At 36.8% G+C, this 18548-nt stretch overlaps 1 pseudogene; it reads left to right on the plus strand.

The window, feature by feature from the left end:
* The first annotated feature begins 8206 nt into the window (after window positions 1-8206).
* On the plus strand, window positions 8207-17395 carry LOC119576087 (annotated as a pseudogene).
* The last annotated feature ends 1153 nt before the right edge of the window (window positions 17396-18548 follow it).

Raw genomic sequence — 18548 nt, forward strand, 5'->3', positions numbered from 1 at the left:
GGGGTTGAAAATAATATTTTTGGGGCAGGTTTAAAAAAAAAAAAAATAAACCTAAATTTAACAATATTTGAAATCCTCCCAATGGGGTTTTGACAATCCCTTCAACTGATGGGGAGAATATGTCCCAAACATTCCGTTGAAAATGTTAGACTACTGGCTTGGTCCAGTTTGTTTGCACTGCGTGTTCTCCTGTAAGTATGTGTGTATGTAAAGGATGCCACACTTGCATACCTATTGGTCATGTTGATATAAGAAGAAAACAATAAACTAACTTATCATTTCTACTTCAAACTGAATAACTCCATTCCAGGAATATGAGATGTCTGCTCATACAGAAAACAATGCAAAATTCAAGAGTGACAAAAGCAATAAAGCCACCTTAGATGCATGAACTAAAATTCTACACAGAGAGGCCAAGGAAGATCAACGTTTTGGATAGAACCTACTCCATTTCCTCGTATAAGATTATAGATGAATTAAATAGACTTAAAGAAGGGAAGGAAAAGATGGAAAATGCACAAAGCTCCTGGCATGAGAGGTTCTACAAAGCAAACAAAGAAAAGGAGAACAGAAGAGCATGAAATAAAGGAAGTGATACTACCAACCCCTGTAACTAAGAGCGAATTATTACTTTGAATTTGCGCAGCTGTTCAAATGAGAGCCTAAATCCAGAAAAAGAAAATTTGGATTTGGCACCATAGATGACCTTGATTCTTGGGTTAGGGTGAAATTGGAAAAAGAGACATCAAGCAAAGCCAGACCAAACTGATACATATGTAGCCAGAGTCTCCAAAATGAACAGTGGTGGATATGAACTTTTCCTCAAAGAGACTGCAATAGTTTTATATGATACCAGAAGTAGAAGTATCCAAAAAATTAAGTTTGTTTTTCCACCTGATATCAAATCAAGAACTTTTTACATTATCAAAGTTTTTTTTGGACAGGGAAAGATTTTTCGTATATTACCAAGGACCAATAAATTGTGTCTAAAGAGGGTTTAAGAATGCATTTTACCATTATTCCCTTGATATGATGCCTTTATATGCAATTATGGCATTGTCTGCAACTCCTTTCAATTATTCTAGCAGGATACACACAGAAAGTCATAATTTATTGGCAAAATAGGGGAAAAAATCTCACTTTGTCACATTACATTACCTTGTCCTAACACATTGCATTTAGAAATTATGTTAACTCTATCAATGTCATTTATACAAGGATCAAGCAATAATGTAATACGTGAAATCTAGTATCTGTAAAGGAGACAAATCAAGCATTATTAGTTGGGAGCTATTAGTGAAAGAGTGCCTATTGGGTGTGATATAAAAAATCTACTTATGTTGCAAGGCATTGCAATTTTCTTTTAATATTTAGCATATCAGATTCATTCACTGATTAGCAGGTTGGTGTAGCCTCTGGACTAAAATCATCCCTGATTTTTTGTGTAGCTATTGGACACCTTACCCTATATACAATAGACTACATGTTTATAAGACCACACCTGTGCACTTATTACCATATGTTCACCAACACAATACATCTGAATATAGATTACTCTATTGTATGTATGCTTACCTCAAAATCTGGCTGCTCTTTTTTAATCACTGGCTTACATCTATGGGATGTATTTCTGCACTGATGCCCACAAAAGTCATGCATAATAAAGTTATAAACCAAATGAAGCGCAGCATTGTGATTTCTAGCTCCAATCTGAAAAACAGATAGAAAGAACAAAGCTTAATACAATACAATAAATACAGATAAAATGCAAGTGGCTACTATTGCATCCCTACAAACCTTTCTATGTTTTATTTTGGTGGTCAAATTGGCAGAAGCAAATCCAACTCACAGACAGAGCAGCATGGATGCATAAGTACGGGCAAATAAATTTGTGAATAAGTTAAGGAACTAGTGTGAGGGTATTCCAAATCTTTCATCTATCTATCTATCAGGTTACTTTATCATCATTCATGGCCTATATTTTTTCCCAGTCCATCCTGCTTTTGGGTTTTGTGCCCCCCATCTTGCCGAGAATACATGGAGGATTTTTTGTCTTCCAGGTCTGGGGTTGGGGGGCAGCAGCCTCTAAAGGGTGGGTTGCAGGGGGTATGGCCCCTACCTCAACAATACTGTGACTATTGTGTATACTATTATAATGGAGGTGTATTTCATGGATATTTTTCATAATGCACCCTGCAATTTCATGCCCTCCCATGCTACTGATCCCAAGAATGGGAAGGGTTTTTGGGGTTCCAGCAGAAAAATACCCCATATCTATGGCTAGTAAAGGGTGAGAAGAATCTACTGATACCACTATTGCTATAATCATTATGAAAGGCAATCTGTACAAGTAGCTTTTTTAAGAATAAATACTAAGGAATTACTCTTAGCTCTGATCTTGCCAGAAAGATGAGGTCAAAAATTGTTTTAAATTTTTTCAGAATACTATCCAAATATGTTAAAATTCCCATGATGAAACCCCCCACTCCCTCTTTTAGCAACAATTCTCGCCCAATAGCAGGGGAGGGTAGAAAGGTGTCGGGAAAATTGCTGTGTCCCTACAGGTTGCGAAAAGGAAACACAATAGAACAGGCATACTGGATTGTGAGGCAATGTACAAAATAAAATTTGGGGTTGTAAAAGATAATCTAAAGAAAAAACCCTGAACCCTGAAGTATTATCTTCATTTCTTATTATATTGCAATTGCTTTACCCCGCAATTTCCCTGGTTCCTTCCGCGCCCTCTCCTGCTATCAGGGCCAAGAATGAGGGTGTTCCACAGCATAAACCCTACATAAACGCGTACTAGAGGGCGAGGAAGAATCCAACAATACCAAATTGTAGCAACTGGTTATGCGAAAGGTATTGTGAAAGATTACCAAGACTGTCAGCCTTTGGGATAAGGTCTCAGCCTTGCTTTACACTGCATCATATAAGCCCAAATTTAAGACTGTAAGCTTTCCATCATAAATCAAAAGTTCGATAAAGGTAAAATTCCAATTGGATAGAACAAACCAATGGAGGAAAACACAAAACAAGAAAAAAAACAAGGCAGTTTCCCAAAACTCAGCAGGTGTCTGTAAATTTCAGCCCAATCATCATAAACACTAACTAATATGACAATAAATAAGCAAATCCCTACAACTGTCTCAAACCCCCGAGATTCTAATATTTCTCCCGAATTCCCAGATTTCACAATTCTGAAACCCAAAAGGTCCCTAAAAAAAAAAGAAGCAAATTTCAAATCAAACCCGCCGGCATTAACTACACCAATTTGCACTCTCAGCGTTGGGAAAAAAATCCTCAACAGCCTGAAAGAACAACAATTCGTTCTTACCCGTAAGATGAGCAAGGCTAGAATCAGCGTTTTCTACAACCGATCTAGAATCAGTGTTTACGACTATTACTTCATTCACTCTTTCCCGATAGAAGTACCACTCGGTCCTTGACTCTTGGTAAGTATCGGGAAGGGCATCCAACCCCCTAACTGCGGCTCTCGCGTGGGATCCGAACCCTTATCCCGGCGCCCATAATCAATTCCGATCGTGTTGTTGTTGGAGCCACGTCATGTATTTGGAGGAAAATTTTCGACGAAAATGCTTATGTGGGGGAATTGGGAAGCGTTAATGGAGGGTAATTTTAGGGGGCTCGTCGTAATGCGTATTTTGCTCCTTCGGTTTATCGCGGTGGGTTTGCCGAGTATTGAACTCCACTTGAAATCGTGATGTCTGCTAGCGGATCCCAGAACACTGGGTATTTAAGCCTATTTCTTAATGCAAAGTCACGAAATTTTTATTTACGAAGACATGCTGACGATGTTTTGGAGTGTTAAAATGAGTCTTTAGAAATCTTCCACTGGGATTTTTTTTTCCCCCGGGCTGGGGAAAGGAAGGGGGGGGGGGAAGTGTAGATAATAATATCTATCTTCAACCTTTGGTAATACTTTTTCTCGCTCTTGGTAAATCCCTAATGAAAAGTTTGATTTGATTTAATCTTGCCTTAAAGTTATGAGTTAAATAAATTTCCTCAAAAAAAAGCAATTCGAAACAACGATTAGTCGCAGTACTGTCAGTTTACCTATTTTATCGGCACAAAGGTTACAAACGTTAGCACCTTTCTCCTACGTTGTAACTAACCGCCAGAAATTTGCCCATCAGAAGCAAGACTCGACCTATACCTTTTCCCCAAAGCGAAATAATATCCATTCTAATCAAGTACATCGCCCAAAGAGATATGACCAACCCCGATACATACCCCCCCCCTCCCCGAAACAACGTTCGTAAAAATTAGCGCCTTTTCGTACGTATGCAGACGAAACCCGCTCGGTAGTGCAACCTCAGCGAACCCGAGGGAGGAAGAAGCACGGTGGCGACCCGCTGGGAGGTAAATAAAGGTGTTGTTCGTGTTAATTTCCGGTATTTCTGCGTTTTTGGGTGATTGTTACTCCCACAGGCCGATTCAGGAGACGAGATGCGTTAAGAGGCTCCCGTAGTGTGGGGTTTTTGTGGGTTTATTCAATATTTTGGGCTCTAGGAGGAGGGTAGAGGGTTGCCCAACCCGTTGCAATCAACGGATTGTCAATTGCTGATTGTAGGACTGCAAGATTGCATTGGAAACTGTCACGGGGTGGTTGTGTTCCTCTGGAGTTGCAAATGAAATAATGACCGAATAAGTGGATTGTTTGTGTGTCTGTTTGTTCATCTCTCGCTTATGCTCGTGGGTCATTTATTTTTTTTTATTTATTTTACTTATATTTATCTATTTTTTTATCTCTTTCTCTTTTGTTTTGTGTGTCTTGGGGTCAGGGGAGGGTTTCAATCTTGGCCCCCTTAAAATCTGTTCCTGTCAATGCCGCATTTAACCCATTCGCCCGGAATTTTTCGCTCGTCGCTCAGCGCCGCTCACGGTAATAGTTGCCAGCCGCGGGGCCGCCGCAACGGGATTTTTCTGGAGCGGCGCGGGGCGCAAAAAACCATCATTTTAATTTTTTCAGGAATCTATCCATAGATCTATTATGAAAGTTGGGTTTTAATATGGGCAATGTGTAGAAACTGTACTTTTCTCACAGTTTTTTTTAGGCATCTATTCGCCTTTGATTGAGGAGATATCTGAACGCTTCCAAGTTCTCTATACTATCCCGATGACATCAACACTTGATGCTAAAGTTAGCGTTGTTTTTGCCGAGATGTAAAGTATGGACTTAGCCGTTTTTTTGGCTTTTTTTCAAACTTTCAAATGAAGCAGAGCAGCAAGCCAATATCATTTGATACTCAGGAAATAGTGCATTTTCCAAAAAGAGATCACACCATTTTTTATCATTTTATTCAACAGAAAAGGAAGAAAAGCAAAAGTGAATGTAGCTCACTTTGATGTTCAAAAATAGCTTTGTATTGAATGTGTGTCACATTGTGTAAGTTAGTTTTTTTTTCTTTAGTACAAAACTTTTAGAGAGAATATACCTTCATACCTTCCCTGGCTGCGATCGTTCTGCTGGAATGAGCCTTTGGGCTGACCTTTATTCCATGACAACCAATCAGACATGCCATGTGACCTGATGCACCAATCAAAGCAATTATTAGTTTCCAGCCAGTCAGGTCAAGGTACATCATAAATCGCAATCTAGTGTGAACAAATCACTGATTACAAGTCATAAATAATTTCGACAATTACATATGTCATAAATTAATACATCAATATTTTTTCAACCAGTCAAATAAGACTAGTAACAGAGCCAAGTATTAGGTTGAAAAAAATAATAAACTGTCAGTCATGGTCCCGTCATCAAGGGAAAAAATACGTGCCAAACGTTTCGGGGCCCATAGATGCCATGGCAAGATTACATGCCAAACGTTGTTGGCGTCCATGAGAGCATGGCAAGAATAGATGCCAAACGGGGCGAATGGGTTAAGACCAACAAACTAGCACTGTATTCCCTGAAGATACGAATAAAGTATTATATTTTGGAAATGAATTGTAAGGGAGGTTTATCAGCTCTTAAGTAGTAAATGTTTAGAAAAACCTACTGTGACAGATCAGGAGGTTACTGTATTTAGGAATTATGCCGCAAAAAAAAAAAAAAAAAAATCCAACAAGCTCTACAAACTCGGCCTGTTATTAGAGGAGGCCATGAAGGTTACCAGGGAAATTGCAGGGAAAAATATGAAAGGGATATAGGACGTTAGTCACCGAATTCTCTAATGTAAAGTGATTTTTCTCCGTGGACTCCCCCCCCCCCTCCCTAGTAGGCTGTACTAACACCCATACCTAGAGTTCACGAATCTTCCATGTATTTATAGCAGTATAGAGTGAATGACTCATCATACGGAGTCAAGATGTACACTAAGCTATTAAGCTGGTAGTTCTTGTTCCAGGATATGCCCATTGCATAAGACATTGCAGTGTGTGCAGAAAAATTTCCATTGAATTTCACCTTGCATGTCAGTCTTGAGTCCGGTCTGCCATGAGGGAGACCAGGGAGACCTCAGGGTTCACAGTTTATAGTGTTATAGGGTTATAGTGACCCTTGTTTCATTTATGTGCTTTTACCCTGCAATTCCCTGCTAACTGTCCTGCCTCACCCTTCTATCACAACCAAGATTCTTGGGGATAGGGAGGTTTTTGCAGCAAAACTCCTATTGTATAAGTAGAAAAGGGTGAGAGAAATATGTCAGTGCCAGTATCATTGTGAGAAAGTACGCAAAGGTATTTTGAACAATTACTGTGTAGGTTTATCTTGAATAAAAAAAAAAATATTTACTAATAAAATATCACATAGTAATTCATGTTACTGATCACCACAGGGAATTCTTCAGATATGTTATGACCCTTGTTTTTTTTCCCTTACACAGGACAGCTCCAGGGGGGAAAACCTAAAGGGGCCTTCATGAAGTTAAAAACTACCTAACCTGATACTCATATTGGGCAGCACCATCAGCATCAAGGTATGCCATGTGTCTTTTCCCCCTGTTGCATAGCTACTTTTCATAAGTATATTTTTGGTGAATGGCAACATAACCTTCATAGGCAAGATTTAGAATTCCTCATAGAGTTTCATGTGGTCTGAACAAATCAGGTATTCATTTTTCTGTGTAAACTTTTAGTTTTTGATGAGCAAACCCCCCCCTCCGCTGATTACTATGAGAAATCAGTGGTGCAAATATCATAATTTATTAAATGCTTCATATTTTCAGTTTTTAAATGGAAGTTTTATAAGGGAAGTGATCTAGATTTTATCAATTTATTGATTCCATGAACTGTCAGTCATGTCATGCACTAAAACTGTGTCCTTCATGGTCTATTCAGTGTTCCATGACCAAGTACAGTATTTGATTATCTATGTGAGCCAATACAGTAGGGCTATTTCATTATTAATGGTTTAACTAGGCCTGTAGATTGCTTTGGTTCATGACACTTTCCTGCTTGGCTGACTTCACTTGTCATACCTTAATCTAATTGAATGAAGATATGCTTTGTCAGAAATGCTGGTTAGGTGTTAGAGTTTCAGTGGCAATGCTAGTAACAAAACTTCATCCTAAGAGATTGTGTTTTTTAGTAAAGGAGAAAGTAATTCAAGCACATGACGAATGCACATAGGTCATTTGATATGCTATATCAAGATGCTCATAGATTGTTTTCCTTGAGCAGACTCCATATTATCTTTCCAGGCAGTCTTCAACTCTGTGCAATAATAACAGCAATAAGTGGCATTTTGTTATGTTATTTCTATCATTTTTATACTTCTGTATTATTCCATTTTCTGTAACACATCCTGTGCCACCACTCACAAAGGGCAGTAATGGGATCCTGTGCTTGGATATACGTCCTCCCTAGGGCCATCACTTTTCACCCATGATTCACCTGTGGTTCATTCCATTTCATTTAAGCAGGGAAAATAATGCAACAAACCCTTCCTAAATGCCTACTAAGTCTAACCTTCCTCCAAAAGTTTTGTGCACTCATGGTAAGCCATTCCTGCCACCTGCTCCTCAGACGAATTTCACTTTTTCACGACGGTATATTCCAGTCGCTCAGCCCTCAGTCAAATTTTTCATTATGTAACTGTCATGTCAACAAGGTCCAGTGTATTATTGGTGGCACAAATCTCCTATTCTCTCCTCTATGCTCTTCATCCTTCTCTCCTCTTCTCTCTGCCCCTTTTTCATTTTGATTTTTACATAATATATTTCAATTTTTTTCAGGACACAAGATGAGTGACTCCGAGAAATGGCAGCGAGTTTGACGGTGAGCTTGAGGACACGGAATTTGGGGTTACATGCAGCTTTATTTGAATCCAATCCAGAATATAAGGCATGTGACAGTTCCCATATTGGACACCAGTTATCTGGCAAGGAGAACATAGAAGAATCACCTAAGTCAAATGAGAATAATAATGAAGATAAGGAAACAGATGTAGGAGAATATGATTGTCCTTCTGATAAAGGCAAGGAATGCACTACCAGTTGCACCAATGAAAATAACCTAAAGTTTTCAAGAAATGTGAGTAACAATGATGCCAAAGGGAGCGATGCTGCAGATAACACTGATATATCTTGCTCAGAGAAATTCCAGATGGGATGGATCCCCAGAGCCAACTGAAAAGGGCATCTAGAGAAAGGCTATCTAGCATTTGCAGTATAGATAGCATATCGGCTGTGTCCCTCTGGGATAACTTGTACTGTATTGATTTTAAATTTCCGATGAAGAGGAAGGAGGAATCAACCAGAAATAGCCATCTCTGAGAGTTTAGAACAGGAGGTTGCAGAGGCTCCGCGAGAAACCATCAATTCAAAGAAAAGGAAAAGGTTCAGATATTCGTCTGACAGTGACAGAGAAGAATCAAGATGTGATAGTATAGTTATGAAGGTAAACACACGTAAGAAAAGGATTACAAGTAACTCAAGATGTAGCACTCCAAGGGACAGTGATGATAATGAGGATATTTATGTGCTTCCCCCTCCACCACCACAGCAGATTTCAGTTGTGGATTAGCTTCAACATCTGATAGTGATTAGTAGATGAAATCAACTTGAAAGGAAAACCAAATACTAAGACTAAATGCAGATTTGATTCACAAGTTAACCACACACCCATATGTATATCTAAAAACAAAAGTTGTAAAATCGCCTAAGAAGTTACTGAATGGTGATCTTTCCCAAATAATTGCTGCCTTAAAGAGAGGCAGTAAGAGAGCCAATGTTGGTAGTGAGTCTGACACAGAGAGTGAGACAGACTCACTCGAAGGGGAATTAGAAACAAACCTGACAATGAATTTGGACAAGGGATTAAAAAGATACATTGCAAATGATAAGCAGAACAAGAATAGATCAACAGGAAAGGTTGGGAAAGTGAAAAGCTTTGGACTACAGCAAAACGCTACCTAAAAGCACAAATCTGCCAAGCTGTAAGAAGTGGACGTCTCTATGGCATCTTTCTATGATACAGATATATCAGAAGACCTGCATATAGAGGCAGTACATCAGCAACAAACAAGTGAGTTTTGTATTTACATTTTCAAAGTGACTTTTGAGGCATAGTAAAAGTTTGTTTTGCAGTTATCACTATCATCATTACAGCTTTTTACTGTTTTAACAACGGTAACTTGTATATGTGTTGAATTCCAGATTCACGAAGGGACTGCATATAATGCAAGTGATATCCAGTCCAACAAAGAGGTCGATATTTCACCAGAGAAGTGAGATGCATCGGTGTCGGCAATTCGGTCAACTGGAGAAGGATTGTCCAAGAGTACGCATGTCACCTTTGCTCCCAAACAGGACATACAGTGAGATACATGTGTCCAGACAACTGTTGCTCAGAGTAAGTAAAAAACACTACCACAGTTTAATTTTATGAACTATAATTGTTCTGATCATACAAAATGGGCACATCGTCTCTGAAATTCTGTCCTCAGGGTCTGACACAAAAACCCTGGCACAAAATCCCAAGCTATAAAATATGAATAAGGGAGAGTGATTGGATAAAAAGATCTGCAAGCCAAAGAAATTTTGCCTAATTCTCCTCTATCATTTGCACTGCCGCCTCAGTGTTCTTTATTTGTAATCATCTATCTAAGTACACAGGGCCAGTGTTGGGACCCAAATAGGAAGATGGATGGGATCACCATGATGGCTCATACAAAAGAAGATATAAGAAAGAACCGTGAAAACAATCTGGATATCTCGATGAAGGAACCATTCTAAATGCATGGTGTAGATTGAATGTACTTTCTGCACTAACACATTATCTTAAAAGCTGTTACAATGATGTAGAGATATGTGAATCTACTAATAGGGGCTTCCATTTCTTATTAGCAGACCAATAGGGTAATCATGGAGGGTACTTGAATAATTATTTCCCTTGATAATACCATTGTTATAAAATTTCAATGGGAACTAAAGGGAAGACTAGATTTAAACACGTCTGTGTCATTCCAAACAATGGTCAAATCCAATTCTTGCGAGAAACGCATGGAATCGATTGTTCGAGAACTGTTGCATCCATGCTGAATTGTGTGTTTGTTACCCAATTTGGTTTTTGCTTGGAGGGGTCATTCATTACTTTATTGATCCCAGATGAATTATTGCATTATTCTTGAAAGGAAACATTATTTCAGATTCTTGGTATAAAGACCAAACAAAGTCTTAATTAGAAATCACAACCCTGGGTTGTTACTGGACAATCAAAATCACTACAGAGAGAGAGAGAGATAGACTGACTGGATGGACTGGACTGACTGACTGACTGGATGGACTGACGACTGGGACTGACTGACTGACTGACACAAGAGAGAAGATTTTTGAGTAGAGATGATGTTGAGAGATGTGTAGAGAGAGAGAGAGAGGAGAGAGAGAGAGATGAGAGAGAGAGGAGAGAAGAGAGAGAGATGAGAGAGGGAGAGCAGAAAAACTGAAAAAAACTGACTAACTGTGTGTGTTGTGTGGTGTGTTGTGTGTTGTGTGTGTGTGTGGTGCCTGTGTGTGTGTGGTTGTCGTGTCTGTGTGTTGCAGTGAGTATGCGTGCGTCGCATGCGTGCGTGCCGTGTGTGAGGCAAATTATGAATCATGCTGGCTTGCCTCATGGAATGTTGACCACACAGTCAAGTTGATGATAGGCAGGGGCCATGCCTGATCCATGGCCCAATAAGATGGTTGTTAAAGTGAGCACCTAGTATTATCAAGAAGAAAAACAATGTGCTAAGCATAATAATTGCTGTGTTGGAAATAAAAAGAAGAGAATGTGCGTTGCAAACGGTTGACTAAAAGATGTTTTTTTTTGGAAGCCACTAACAATTACCCTTTTGGGAAATACAAAAAAAAAAAAAAAAAAAAAAAAGCATGGCATGAGCCTAGTTTTCACAAAAAAATAATTTGATACATGAGCCTAATCACATTTATTACTTATTTTGTAAAGGTGGGGTCATATGTAATGAAAAAGAGGACATAAACATGAGGAAGGTTTAAACAGTCAGAAGCTCAAGCCCCCCGGACTCCACCTGGTGTTTTCACTCACGGGCACTCAGGCCACCCTTATTAACGGTTGCCGATTAAATTTACCTTCGATTAGGACCGCTATTTGGGGACAGGACCTTAAGGATATTTTTCCCCGTACATAATCCCTCTTCCATTTCTTATATGATTGTTAACAAATAAAATCAAATACCCCTTGTAGTACAGATATTATTGTTTACATCGTAAAAGCACTGCTAATGTTTATTGTTTCTGTACTTTTCCATTTTTGTATTCCACAATTGCAAAATGGTAAAAAAGGTTGACATAGTGATTGTCTCCATATTGAATTTCATTACTAACATATTTCCCGGTCTAACAAAGAATATATGTTATTTCCTTTAAGTTTGACAGTTATAAGGAATTTCAATGTGATTTTAGCCACTTGCTATATCAGAGTATCCAAACTATATGTTGCATATTTTAAACCTAGAGCTTAGCCAGTAGACAGGCTTTATTTAGCTTACCAAAAGAAAATTTATCAGATTAAAATTTGGTGAAGAGTATTAGATGTGTTTGTGAGAAGTACTTGCCGGTGGTATCTGTACATACAGATTTACAAATACGCCCTACCAGATACTAACCAGTGTTCTGTGCCTAAAATATAAACAGAATTGAAAACTAAGTAGATAAAGAAAATGTATATTTAAGATTTTACCTGTACATCTCATGTCAAATTTTTTTTCCAGTGTGGTGGAGAACCCCATGGATTTTTGCTACAACACTTCCAGCTGCTGTCAGTATGCCATTTGTGTGGCTTTCATGGCATCGGATGCAGTTGTGTCCAGATTTGTGGAGGAGATTCAACATAACAGCTACCGGCCCAATTTGTTTTTTGTTTCATTATTTTATGGAAAAATGAGGTAATAACCTTTAAGAAGTGCTATAGAAATGAGGTGTTTAAGGACGGAGACTTTCCATTGAATGTTTTACAAAAAGTAATACATACTTGCATCCATAACTAATAGTATACTGTTATTTTTGGTTGATTTTTCTTTCATTTACTACATATTTTATTGTGTTCTGAATGTTATGAGGTGGTGAGCTTGTTGCAGAGTTTGATATAAACTGACAATTAATGTTGAGGAGCTGGAAAGTAATTTGAAATAAAGATATCATGAGGTGGATATGCGAACAGGAGTAATTTATTATTGTGTGAAAGTCAGGTTACAGAAAGCCAAAGTCAGTAGGAGATTCAGGTTTGTTCTGCAGAAAAAAAAAAAAGGGGCCCCCTAAGGTGTAGGCTAACCAGATTACACATCATTCATACGTAATGCCCTTATATATTTGTTATCTGAGCAAGCATGTGACCAAGGTGCCACTCAAGCACAAAATTTTACTTCTCTCTCTAGGAGAGGGCATTGGTTTGAAATATTTGAAAAAAATATATTCATATTGCCCCAAAAAAAAAAAAATTTTTTTGTTAAATGGTGTGTAGTGAAGAGTAACGTATTGACCAGTATCTTAACTAATCATGAATGATAACAGAGATGTGACAGCATTATTTACCTCCCAGGGTGATGAGGGCAACCAGAACCTTTGCAGGTGTTTCCCAGTGCCACAGAGGTTCAGATCCCTACAAGGTTTTTTATGCACTTTTTCAACATGGCGATAGGACGTGGAAAAGATATACTAACCAGAGGGAAGGACTTTAAGGAAAGGGCTACTGCCATCAGGAACTCCTTTAGAAAAGTGAGGGAGCCGAGGAGACGCCTGTTGCTGAGAGCCACCTCTTGCAAGAGGAGACACCCAATTGCCGCTCTCCATATCATACATTGCAGATCACCTAGCTCTTGGGAGAAAATTGCGTTGAAATTTTCCTTACCCATCGGTCCATCTTAGAAAACTAGTTGAGGTTCAGGAAGATGTAGTTACTCCATAGACCCTCTTTGGGAAGTTATAAACAATTCAGAGGAAAGGCTGAGAGACAAGACAAGACCAGAAAAAAAGGAAATTCCAAGCAGAACCATTTGTAAGAAAAATAAAAAGCACACAACAAAATCAGTAGATTAGGGAGCCAAGAGGTTATGATGAAACTTATGTGATATAAAGGGGATCAAGTCCCTTAATCAGAACTCAGAATGCAGTAGAAAAATAAGCGTTATGCATTTAGACGTGTATGATCTGAAGACAATTTAGACTACATTGCAGTCATTCAGTGACTTGTTATGTCAAGGTAATAGAAACAAATATTTTGAGATCTTCATTTCTCAAAAAGTCACATTCAAGATATGAACAGGAAATTTGAAGGTCATTGTAAAAACATTATGAAAATTTGTTATGAATGATATTGGGCAATGATTTTCTTCTTCTTCTTCTTCTTCTTCTTCTTCTTCTTAGCTTTTACAGTTTGTCATCAAATTACATTCAGATTTTAAGAGAATGTACACAGCATAGAGGTTAATAACATAAAAAAAATCTCCACTCTTAATTATTATATTAACCAGATAACCCCTTAAATTGAGTGCAACGCCTAAGGAAGTCTAAGGGAGATTAAGACTCCTTGTCAACAGACTTCTTACACATTTTTCCCTAGAGAAACCAAATCCCCTTTGGCTGAGCTTCATCTTGGTACTATATATGGAGACTGCATGTAGGCTTTGGCTATCATAGATTTGCACAGGAAGAAACCACTCCGTATTGGGTCACAGAAACAAGAGGATTGTATTGCTAAGAACTAGACAGACATTAGGTAGTCAACACAATATGATGGCTTGAAAGCTTGTTTTGCAAGTGGTGCCACTATATCAAGGGATCGACCCAGATAACCCTTATTGTACTCAAAAGTCTGAAAACATCTCCAGAGACAGGGCAAGCATATAGATGGCCTTCCATTCTGTGTATTTTGGTATTTTGTAGTATTTCTGACCAACACCTCCTCAAACTCGTTTAACAAGATCATTTCACCCGAGAGGATGATAGATTGGATTGATGGAAAAAAAATGTCCATCTTAGGCATTGATATAATAGTGTAAGTACCCATAAGCTTTTTTTTTTTTGCAGCTTTCATGTCATATTTATAAACTAGTATTACAACATTTCACTTGGTTTGTTATATCTTAATCAATTGCAATTAAAGTCTTATATAGAAAATTTCAAGCTCAAGGTAGAGTGAACATTTCTGTCTGATGCACCACGGGTAGAGAATCTGTGGAATCTACTGAATATCATGAATTGAGTCTTGGCACACTAATGACAAGACTGCTCGAGAACCAATGCATTAACTATGCATAACTATTCAGGAGAAGAATTTGGCCTTTGTGCATGTTTGTTTTGTGGTGTGAGGTAGTGTCACATGTTAGTGGCATTATTTTGTTCTCTAATTTGCAATTTATTGAATTTATAGTTTTGTATGAGTTGATCAGGAAAAGAAGGTTAATCATGAACAAGATACACAAACTACTGAATATTTCTACATCCACCTCGGCTGTAAACAGGTTTCTTGTGTAGTGATATTCATAGCTATACACGTTATTCTTAGTATGGAAGATTATAAACACTCTCCTTTTCATTTTCAGACATCTGGTGAAGAAGTACAGAGCCCAGATTATCACGAGGTTCGCCCATTCAAAGAGCAGTATTGTTGCATATGTGCTAAGCAAGGGCATTATAGTTATGTTGTCCCTTAAGGCATGAAAACTATTATTACTGCCAAGTTCCACGACGGTCATCAGCTACTCTTCGCCAGTTTTACAGGAAAATGGGAAACTGTCAGTCAGTGCAGGAGCTGAAATTTTAGAGGTAACTTTTGTGTGTGTCTGCGTGAGAGAGAGAGAGAGAGAGAGAGAGAGAGAGAGAGAGAGAGAGAGAGAGAGAGAGAGAGAGGAGAGGAGAGAGAGAGAGAGAGAGAGAGATATTACTCACCTGCAATTGGAAGAATATTGGTTATGAATGATTTGGATTTTATTGCTAAATGTTAAATGGCTTGTATCTTTTCAAACAGGTGCCATCAGATATTACAAAATTATCAGTGAAGCAACACAATGCTGGACGCTTAATAGGACGGCAAGGAGTGGTTGTGAAAGAAGTCCAGAAACTATCAAATACTAAAATTATTATTACTACAAAGCGTGGAAAATGTCAGGTATGAAGATCATCAATTCCATGTCATGTAATATTCTGCCGTCATCAGCCCCAAATCCAGTCATTCATTGACTATAAATATAAATCATGGTTTATAGGGTCCATCTAGCATGTTGTATTTTTCTTTCTTTTTCTTATTTCTTCCTTTCTCTCTTTCCAAAGATGTTACATGAACTTTAGTGTACTATATTGCTTTCATAATTTTGTCTTATTTATTTGTGTATATGTTAGTCGTTCTGTCAATATCTCAGTTTTAGTCATGAGAAACCATTATGAAAAAATTAAAAAGTCTTGTTATATAATTACATCTTCAATTGATAGTTCATATCGTTCAGTTTTGTGAATTTTCAGTTAATAGATTCATTAATGCAGTTAAGCAAAGGAGGCTGTTGATTTTGTTTAATATAAAGGTATTTCTTTTCTTTCAGGTTCACATCTGTGAAGTTGGAAAGACAGAAAACTTGCAAAAGGAATACTTGATGTTCTCCTTGGTATAATACCAGTAGGGGAATATAAAGAGTATATCACCAATATAGCCAACGCCACCAATGATCCTAATGTACAGGATCTCTTGACGTACTCAGATTCAAACAAAGCCTTGACGGAACTGGAGGAGAGTGACCAGCCTTTACCAGGTTATCACGCCAGAATTAGCAAAAGCTCCTCACGCATTCTAGATAATCTTCCCAGAACAAAAGAAGATCTCTTGGCTAAAATTGCTGAGAGTGTTTCGGATCTAAAGTCCGTTGATTTCAACGTGAAGAGACGTGTTAAACTCTTGAAAAGGGAAAGAGACTTGTTTGATTTTAATGATGCATCTCCAGATATTATTCGTCGGATGCAAAAATTGTTGAATGAGTTATCAAGAGTCATTATTGGTAGAGAGATGTATGGCAACGGTAAGGACATTCATGAAAGCTTATCCAAGTTGCAAAGCCAAGTAAAAGCATGTAAATGTGATAGAGTGCCTGAGGATTTGTGTGAAAACATTGCACATACCCTTTCTATGGTATATAATCCTTCAATTGAAAAAGTAGATATCATATTGAGCTATGCAGAAGACTATCTGGAAAAAGTGAGGCAAACTGACGGGAAGAAAGAAGACTATCTGGAACGATTTAAAAGCACGTACAAGAAGAAACGAGACAATAATACTCTTTCAGGGGAAAATGGACTCAAATTGCACAAGAAAAATCTCAAGAGAGTTAAAAACAAGAGTGGAAATCTTTTAACAAAAAACCTTGATCTGATATGTAAACACAAGAAATTACAGTTAAAATGTAAACACTGTAAAAATGAAGCACAAGAAATGCACAGTAGGTGTAGGCATAATGCAGAACAAAAAAATTGTGGACTTTGTAAGAAACAAAAAGATATGAAGAAAAAGGGTAAAACATGTATACACGATAGCATAAAAGGTAAATGTAAGAAGTGTAAAAAGAAGAAAAAGCCTAAACGAAATAGCACCGCATTTTGGAACGAAATATTTAAAGACTATTGAGTTCTAAGAAGTGATAAAACAAACGAACCTGCGGAAGTTGGAATTACCCCCCTAATTATTTTATTTATTGATTATATAGCTATGGTATTTTTTCAACAATACAGGTTTGTAAAAAGGTGCTGTATATTTTAAATCCACTGGAACTCTTTTGAGCTTATGGAATTTCTTTGGTATGATTAAATACCATTCAAAGGTATCCATTGTATTGACTGCTGGAGACCTGATGCAAGCCACAATTTCTTTTTTGGAGGAAGATTAAACTTTGAATATAAACAAATTATATAAATGAAGTTTGAGTTGAAATGTGCAAGGTGGTGTGTTTTTCCTTTTCTATTTTTTTTCTGCTCTCGCTACTCTCACTCAGAATATCTGAAGGAATTATCATGGCTGTGTATTTCAGTTATCCATAAGGAACTGCAAAAATATTAAAACATGACCTTTCAGATATTTATGATCTTAACCCAATCGCCACGTTTGGCAAGAATACATGCCATGCCCACTGTATCACAGGTTTTTTTATTGTTTCACACATAGATGGCTCTACAAGTGCTTAGTCATCAAGGGGTATTTAGTCCCACCTTTTTCCCCCTTTTTCCCTTTTCCTTGACTTTTGGAAAGGACTTTTTCATTTTTTCATTTTCTTAAAGGGAAAAAGATTTTAATATACTTTTTTAAAACAAAAAATCAATACAAAAAACAGTATTGAGTCAATTGTATTAAAAAGGGAAAAAGCATTTTCCGCCCCTTCAAGGGAAAGGGAAAAAGACGCAGGGGCCAGAAGACCCGGGGGGGGAGCACGGGGGGCCACGGGGGGGGAAAAAAAACACAAAAACCACAAGGGAAAACGAAGGCCGGGGGGAGGGGGGGAAAGGCAAGAAAAAAAAAAATAGAAAAAAAATAGAAAAACACACAAAAAACAAAAAATAAAAAAAAAAAAAAAAAAAAAAAAAAAAAAAAAAAAAAAAAACACACACACAAAAGAAACAAAAAAAAAAAAAAAAAAGAAAAAAACAAAAAAAAAAAATAAAAACAAAAAATAAAAAAAAAAATAAAGAAAAAAAAAAAAAAAAAAAAAAAAAAAATAAAAAAATTAAAAATTAAAAAAAAAAAAAGAAAAAAAAAAAATTAAAAAAAAAAAAAAAAAAAAAAAAAAAAAATAAAAATTTAAAAAAAAAAAAATTTTTAAGAAAAAAAAAAAAAAAAAAAAAAAATTTAAAATTTAAAAAAAAATTTATAAAAAAAATTTTAAACCAAATAAAAATAAAAATGTTTTAAAAATAATTAATTTAAAAAAAATTTAATATATTTTAAAAATTATAAAAAATAAATATTTTTAAATAAAAAATTTTAATAATATAAAATTAAAAAATTTTTTAAATTTTTTTTAAAAAAAATTTTTTTTTAAAAATTTTTTTAAAATTTTATATATATTTTTATTTTTTTTTTTTTTTTTTAATTTA

This window comes from Penaeus monodon, chromosome 8 (assembly GCF_015228065.2).
Source record: "Penaeus monodon isolate SGIC_2016 chromosome 8, NSTDA_Pmon_1, whole genome shotgun sequence".
NCBI classification, from domain to species: Eukaryota; Metazoa; Arthropoda; class Malacostraca; order Decapoda; family Penaeidae; genus Penaeus; species Penaeus monodon.